The following is an 8,800-nucleotide window of genomic DNA, read 5'->3' as shown; positions in this document are numbered from 1 at the left end:
TCTTCTCGCCTGTGCAGTGCACACTTTGAGTCATCACTTCAGCACGGACTCATGGGTACAGATCCTTTTTTTAAAAAAAAATAACTTGGTTCCATTTGTGAGTGTAAATTGTTGTTACTAATTAAATACATGTTATACATCATACAATGCTAAATAATTGTTATGGCACAGCTTGCACATCAGTGATGAGTAATGCTCTTTTGATTAAAGGCCAAATTAAGATTTTGCCAGTTAAGTATAGAAACATAGAAATCGATTTTTTTTGCAAACCATCACATTTCTCTTCAATTTATGCAAAGACTCTTTATCATAGATAGAGAATTGCCATTTCCCCCACATACTCTATGTTAAAAACAGATGAATTATATTTCCTTTTTTATATTATTTTAATAGCAACATTCATTCATCTGTTGTCATCTTATAACTTATTTATCTTAACAGCTATCACTGTAAAAAAAAGGATTTAATTTCATTTTACTATACAATATTTATCTTTACATTCTGTTCTTGCATATGTCTTATTATATTTACGTGTATATAGATTTCTGCCTGCACTAATTTATTATTCTTAATTTAATTTTGAATTTCTTTTATTGTTTTATGTCTTATATAACTGTTGCATTGTTGGAGGAGCTCGGGACAGATGATTTTCATTGCCATTCCTACACTGTAGCCTATGTGCTATGACATAAATCCTTTGAATCTGAATCTTGGAAACACGTAATTGTTGAATGGATTAACTGCATAGTTAACATGTTGGCCCTCTATTGTCTTTTATAATGCACTCTTACATTTAAAACAACATTATTCAAAAGAAAGTTGAATATCTACAAACCTCAAAAAGTTATTTTATGTGTTTTTGTTTATTATTTTTATTAGGGAAGGAGATGCCTGAAAAACACTGCAGTGCCCACCATTTTGTATTTCACCAATGGCAAAGAACAACAGCCTGGAAGGAGAAGCAGGTGAGCAGCAATGACGAGGTCAGTGACACTCCTAGTTCGACTGTTGACAGCAATGAGGAGGTTGCAGATGTCGACCATGGTAGTGGTGAAAACAGTCTTGCTGCTGATCAGAGCAATATCATTATGATACAAGGCACACCTGAAGAAGCCTTTGTTGTTCCACATGTGGAGCGTAATGACATTCCAACAGCCAACAGTGAGGATGTTGGTTTGGGGAGCAGCAGCCAACACACAGACTCCGCCTCTGTTCACTCTCACACTTGGGCTTTAAACCAAGACGGGTCATACTGAATAGTTTGTGCACACATTTGTAACATGTGATCTTTCTTTCATGTAGGACGCTTGAGGGAAGTTGCAACGCCTCGGCCAATGGGATGTCTTCTCCACGTGAAAGACATTGAAGGCATCATTTATAACTTGAGACAATTTTCCAAAAGTTATGACTTGTATTGGCTTAGGTAGTAATGGATTACATCTAACACGAATCAAGATCGTATTGAGAAAAATGAAAGTGTAATCCTTAGTTACATAGGAAAAGATGTAATCGGATTAGTTTAACTTTTTTTAATAATAGGGAAACTCAGGATTACAATCTTATTCAAAACCTAAAAACAGCATATATATGTAAAAGGATCAAATGGTATCTCTTCTCTGAAGCGGTACTGTTCTGTAGGCTAATACTTTCATTGTGAATCTACACCTACTGCCTGAATCTGCTTTATGGTATTATATTATACATTTAAGTAAAAAAATCATATTCATATTTCTTCTCTCCTGTGTTTATTTGCATTGCATTTGATATTGAGGTAATCCAAAACAAAAAGAAAGTTATCAGGTTACATTACTTTTATATCTTGATACTCACATGAAGTTACTGGTTGTGTTTTTGGCAAGTAGCCCTCCCAACCCTGTGCATAAGTTATATCATTGTAATTACTGATACAGGTGTTGCACATCTTTAATTTATTTTCTAGTGTACTTAAGTCATAAAATGATTCGAAACCTTTACTTTTCATAAAAAGCAAGATGTAACTTTCAATGTGGCTTTATCACATTTTCAATGTAAATAGATCTGATTAAATAAAGAGTAAAAGCACAATCTTAAATGTTGACAGTTATCATTTTCCTATGCTTATTGTTAATGTAGTGGTGTTATAAACAAAATGTTGTCGTAAAGGAAATTAAGATGTTTTTTATTTGTTGACAAAAGATTTAAAGTTGATGCTCACAACATGTGGGAACATTTATGGAGAACATTTTTTCTATTGTAAAACAAATATTTATCTGCATACTGAACTAAACTCTCTAAAAGGTATTATCTTCTGTGACGGTACGACCCTGAAGGGATTGTGGGTGTTGCACTTCATAATTACATTCGATGGTATGCTTATGACGTTGATGCCAACATACATGGGACTAGGGGAGACCTTCCTGTTGTTTGCATTGTCACTGATAAATGACAGCGTAGTATTCATTGTCAAGATTTTGTGTTTTTAAACGTGGGACTCTTTTCAGACTGCTCCGGCTTGGGAAAAGATTTGAGCCTTAATGTGTAATGTTTTCTGTATTGTATGGTAAGCTTATCCTTTCATTTGATAGTCCCATTTGGATGTGATAGCTAACATGTTCAGTAAGCAGTAGACAAAAGAAGTGAAAATATGAATGTAATTTATTTTCAATATTTACATAAATACAGAATTATTTTAACAAATAAAATAACAAAAAACATCATAACAAATACAAAATAAAAGGTTTGACAGACAGCCATGCCCAGCATGGGCCTGGAGAGCTACAGAGTCCATTGGGGGAAGAGGGGGGGTGGGATGTGGGGAAGAGGAAGAGCAGCCATGTCAACAGTGTTATGGCTACAGATGTAATATCTAACTCAACATTAGCCATGACAGTCTGGGCTTAGCAAGGGCCTTAGAATACATACTCTAAAGGCCAAATCCAAAGACAGTGATACTGACTAAGCAGTTCACAGTCTTTGGAGGTGGTCTTTCAGGCAATTGGCTGGTGACTTAAAAAAATATAATTTCCCCTAGGGGTGAAATGAACTCCATCTCGCAAAAACAGCCCAGGACTGTCATGTCTCATGTTGGAGTGGTCAACAATGGCACCATTTAGGCTATGAACCAAAGTAGCCATAACACTGTTAACAAACTTCCGGGCCTTGTCAATTTTGACAGGATTTGCACCAGCCCTCCACCGGCGCCTCTGGTTCATCTGGGAGAGCATGATCTTCATGCCAGGGTGCCGATGGTGAAGCTGGTACAGGTCCTCCTTCATCTGGTTCAGCAACTGAACACTGGGCACATCCCCCAAGTCATTGCCGCCACAGTGGATGAGGAGGACCTCCGGGACTGCTCTTCCTCGCAGGGAGTAGGAAAAGAAAGGGAGGACACCTCTCCAGCGCAGTCCACCCCAACCGAACCAGCACACCCTCAGGTCGAGGCCAAGGTTGCTGCCGATGGTCTCTGTAGCTCTCTGGGCTCCACGCCGGACAGAGCTCCCGATTATCCATACAGTCACTATGGGAGGAAAATAAATGAGAGCAACAAATGCTTCAGATCATGAGGAATATCAAATAAAGGGTTGCTCATTTTGTTCCTTTGACAATAACATACAAAATAACTGAAATCACACCTGTATGGTTAAAAGTAACAAGAGAGCAAAACCTCAAAAAACAGATTAACAGCACACAGTTTATATATATATATATTTATATACTGTGTGCTGTTTATCTACAATTGTGCACACATGTATATGTATAGTATGTTTGTGTGTAATGTCAACCATCTGAAGTCATGTAAAGTGAGCCAGGACCATCAACTTACAGGTTGTGCAGTTTGGCGTGGAGGCGGTTGCCATCTTCTTTTTTCTTAATGCTGAAATAAATAAAAATGGTTTAATCAATATAAAAGCACCTTTCTTTTTCTACAGTCATATTTCATTAATCAAATTTAATTCACGCAACACTGGCCATATCTCTGCTAGTTTACAAAGTTTAGTTACAAATGACATTTATATTTGAAAAACGGTGAAGCACTTAAAAAACAATTGTATAGTGTAGGTTCAAGAACATTTAAATCAAAAGGACAAGTTTTGTAAAGTTACAGGGTATCTTACCTTCAGAATATGCCGGGAACGAGCAGTGACCGCAAGCTGGGTTGTTAGCATAGGTTGTTAGCTTAATACTGAGAGCATGTTAGCTTAGCTTTTTAGCCTGAGCTAGGTCTGGAACCAGTGTTGCCAACTCCTTAGTAAGAAAAGTAGCTATTGGCTGTCCAAAAAGTCGCCAGAAGTCGCTGAATGACGTCATCGCCTAATTTGCATATCATGTAATGGCGGCTGTAGAAGAGAGCATGGTAGAGGGGAGTACAAAAAACGTTCCCAACCCTTCAAGGATCAAAACTTGAAACCACCGGAGTTAAATCCAGACGACAGTTGATCAGAAATATCTCTATTCTGCAATGTAAAATTACTTTTTTGCTTTCCCGTGTCACATTATAGTGTGAAAGTGAGTGAAGAAACATTTACATTTTACATTTAAATCCCGCTCAAAACCAGGACGGCTTGGCAGTTGGCGCATGCGCAATTCATTTGCAGTCTCGACGCGGGGGAGTGTGGTTGTCTCCTCGCTGCTCTCACTGACTGTAGCAGCAGCAGCTCTGCTGCCGCCAGGCAACTGTCAGTGTGAGCGCCTGTGAGTACTATGGGAGGGAGGCGGGGCTCACGGCAGCTCGTTAACTGCAGAACAATACGTGGGTCGCCAAACACCAGAAAAGTCGCTAATAACACCATTATAAATCGTTAGAATAGCCAAGTTGGCAACACTGTCTGGAACGTCGCGCTCGGTGGCAGCAGGTCCCGCCCTGTCCCACCTCGGCCCCGCCTCAGCACCGCCTCTTTGCCCTTATTTGGAGCAGGCGGGAGAAGGCGGGAGTTAGACTCTGACGTCACTGTCGAGCCGTTAGTGGCCGACTCCGCCTACTAAGGGCTTCATGGCAACTCTGCAGAATCCTATGGGTGACGTCACGGACCCTACGTCCATTTATATATACAGTCTATAGTCAACATCAACCTTTTTGTATCCGAAATAGTTCCAGATGGCAGATGGCTTTTCTTTTAGGAAGTAAATCTTCATTCTCGCCGGTATTGTCCTCCTGTGCCTCCCTAATTTTTTACCGGTGTTTTGATAGTCTGCAAACTAGCGGGGCGGGGCTGCGCCTGCTGTGATCTGATCAAGAATGATTGTGATTGGTGGTTTGCTGTGCATGCAGAGCCTGCATGTCACTCACTCAAGTACCCCTGACATGGCAAGTTTTCCTTTTGTAGCAAGCAGCAAAATAATTGTAACATGACGTGTTTGAGTTAATGTACCTACTTATTATCGCACACCCTAATTTTTTTTTAATAAAATCGCACGTCCCTGCGATGTGAATATCGTGCATGCGCATATCGCGGTTATCGCCATGACACGATATATCGTTCAGCCCTAGTTGCCAGGCAACAGCTTCGGTTCATGTTAATTTACAAACTCTTCAACTAGAACCGTAGTTATATTTAAAAACATTTTAGAAGGCCTCACGAAATACCTTAATGTAAATTTAAATTTAAATGTGAAGGAATGTGTGTATAACAAAATACATCCATCATAAACAATACCGGAAACACACGTAGGCAAGATCCTCAGCTCGGTGATTTGATGGTTTAGCCGCAATGCATGTTGGGAAATGGTGTTTATGCGATGTGAAATCCGAAAACATTTTTTTAAAATAAAAGAATACTTTATTCCGAGTGTGCTTGCTTTTCTCTCTCTTATCACCTTCCCTGAATTTTACTCAGGTGTAACTAAAGCCTGATTTAAGGGTTGTTTATATTTCACATCATTAATCAGGATCTGCAAAGTAACTAAAATAAATGTAATGGAGTAAAAATACCAGATTAACCTCTGAATTGTAGTGGAGTAGAATTGCTGTTTTGTTTAGTAATGGATATTGAATATGGAATAAAGGTTTTTACAAGACCTGGTGTAACAATAATCAAAAAGGACATTAAAAGAGCTCCAGATGTTAAGTATCTAAACAAAACAGCATACCTGAAATGTATATTTAAATACTTTATTAAGGGCAGTGAGTTAATTTTTCAAAGCAGTGTTATAAGTGTCATAGACAGTGTTACATTGCTATTATTATCCTTAAAATATATGTAAAAAAAAAAACCTTATGATCTTTTTCTTTGAGTGGTTTACTAATGACAATTAATTCTGTTTTTGCTATTGATGGTTTCATTTTTGTGAAAAATAATCAAATAATCAAATTCAATAACGTACTTTAACCACTAGGTGTCCCTTTCTATCAACTGTGCACCATTATGGTGTAAATACAGCCTATCTACCAATTGCATCAAATATAAAATTCAGCCGAATTAGTGTTGATACGGCAAGGAGACGTATTGTGTGAAAATACGTCACGTTTTCAGTTTTGGCGGCAGCTCTTCCTGTTTGTCTAGAAGTCTTCTCATCAGGGCTCTATAAATAGAGAACTATGGCAGATATGTAATATTTAATGCAGCCGAACCGTGTATTACAATGCCGTTATGTGATGACTTTCAAAGAGAAAAGCAAGCACACTCGGAATAAAGTATTATTATATATTTTTTTAATGTTTTCGGATTTCACATCGCATAAACACCATTTCCCAACGTGCATTGCACCTAAACCATCGAATCACCGAGCTGAGGACCTTGCCTACTTCTGTTTCCGATATTTTTTATGACGGATGTATTTTGTTATACACACATTCCTTCACATTTACATTTTAATTTACATTAAAGTATTTCGTGAGGCCTTCTAAAATGTTTTTAAATATAACTACGGTTCTAGTTGAAGAGTTTGTAAATTAACATGAACCGAAGCTGTTGCCTGGCAACGCAATCGCACAACGTCACGTCCGTTAATTCCACATCCACACACATGGATTAACATTGATTTAATACATTAATGTAGCCTTTGTTTCTGCTAAAAGAGGTGTCGACCAGCTGGGGCAACAAGAACATCGGTAATACACTTGATTGGCAATGAAAGAGCCACATTATTGTAGGTCCTTTTTATCTGAACAATCGTCCATACAGGTGCCCAGAGACAAATGTGTATTATGTGATATTGGGCTATAAATTGACACTTCACTGATTGACTACGGAGATTTGTTTTACTTAATGCTTTATAATCATCGTGTTCATCATGATCACAGACAGTCTGATCACACTTCCTGTTAACATCTTACAACATAGGCCTATCGAGTTTTAGGGGATCGGAGAGACAACTTGATTACTGCGCCTTCTCTTGGCTCTGTTTTTAGGCTTCACATAATCCAGACTTCGGCAAGTCAGAGGTCATTTCAAAGAGTTCCTATGGGCGGTTTGACATTTTCAGATTTGTGTCCCTGTCCCTTCTGATGGTGAACGTCTGACTTGACAGCAGAATATCCTGCAGGAACAGTTGAGATTATTTGCCAGTTGCCCTGCATGCTTTTTGTGGTTGTAATTAGAACAGTTGGCCCTATTCTATTCCCCCCAAAGCACTGGACAAACTAAACGTCTGACTTGATCACGCCACAGAGGAAAACATAACTGACAGTCCTACAGTGCTCTAAACCAGACGTAATTGAATCCACCCAATTGTTGGTGAGGCGTTTCACTGCCGACCAATGGCCTCACCGACGCCAAATGAATTACGGATCATCTGGGGAGTATGAACATTTGAACATGTTTTGTCAATCCACCCAATTTGTGTCTGCATATAGTACAAATGAGCGAACATTTATAGACCTCAACTTCCATTGTTCATTGGTTACGACAAATGTGGGTTTCCCTTTCCTGTGGTGCGGTCTATAGGTTTTGATGCATGTAAATGTTCTGTAAAGGCTAAAATAACATTTGAATTGTATCTCTTCTGATAGATGTCGTAGTGCAAGTGCAGTTTTCAAGCTTGTGTATTAGTGTTGTTTCTTTCTAAAATTGACATTTGTCGTACAGATGAAGCAATACAATTCCAAGAAAAATACTTTGTGAAAAATAAATAACAGTGGTCACTGCTGCAATTCACTAACAAAGTCATGACTAAATAGAAGCTATATAAAAATATGTAATGCAATTGTTGTTGCTGATATTATTGTCTTGTCATGTGCATGATGCTGCGATTTAATATTTATATATTATATCTGCTATTTCCATATGTAAAACACGTGTACAGCACCTGAGCATTCTCTTATAGCGTTATACTACCTGTGGATATTCATATTTCAGAAGCTGACTCCACACATGATGACTGTATGAATATTTCATAAAGCTCTGCATGAGCTGCTGAAAACAGTCAGTGAAAAGTCGTCTGAAGCCAGGTTGATTTCTGTGTGCTGCAGAGTAAATAAAGTCCTCCAGCTCAGTGCTGAGTGACAGATTTACAGATAAGATTAATTATTAATAACTGAAGAGGCTGCAGGCATTCTGACCACAGTTCAGTCCTCATATTAAACCATTGATCCCTCCAGAACAATCCACATGCAACGGGAATCCACCAAAATGCCACTTCAGATATAATTGCCAGAAATCAAACACTGTAACTATTACAAATCATTATGTTTAAGGGGGAAAAAGACGCTTCAAACATAATCTATATTCAACAGGAATCCGCAGACATGTGAGTTGTAAATTACTTTCTTAGTTAATAACGCTTCGATTTACATTTGTCCACAAAGGTTACACATATAATCTATACTGTGAGAATCTCAAATTCAGAAAGTCTAGTTGAACATATTATTTACACACACTTATTT

At 38.2% G+C, this 8,800-nt stretch overlaps 1 long non-coding RNA gene across 1 annotated transcript; it reads right to left on the bottom strand.

Moving 5' to 3' along the window:
• Nucleotides 1–2,612: 2,612 nt before the first annotated feature.
• LOC139436047 (uncharacterized) lies at nucleotides 2,613–5,507 on the bottom strand. The gene is made up of 2 exons (XR_011645253.1): nucleotides 3,803–5,507; nucleotides 2,613–3,496 (listed from the first exon to the last, which is right to left on the bottom strand). It is a non-coding gene; the product is annotated as an uncharacterized lncRNA (long non-coding RNA).
• Nucleotides 5,508–8,800: the final 3,293 nt, after the last annotated feature.

The sequence above is a fragment of the Pseudochaenichthys georgianus genome, chromosome 22 (assembly GCF_902827115.2).
Source record: "Pseudochaenichthys georgianus chromosome 22, fPseGeo1.2, whole genome shotgun sequence".
NCBI classification, from domain to species: Eukaryota; Metazoa; Chordata; class Actinopteri; order Perciformes; family Channichthyidae; genus Pseudochaenichthys; species Pseudochaenichthys georgianus.
This window is presented reverse-complemented; position numbering and strand designations above follow the sequence as displayed.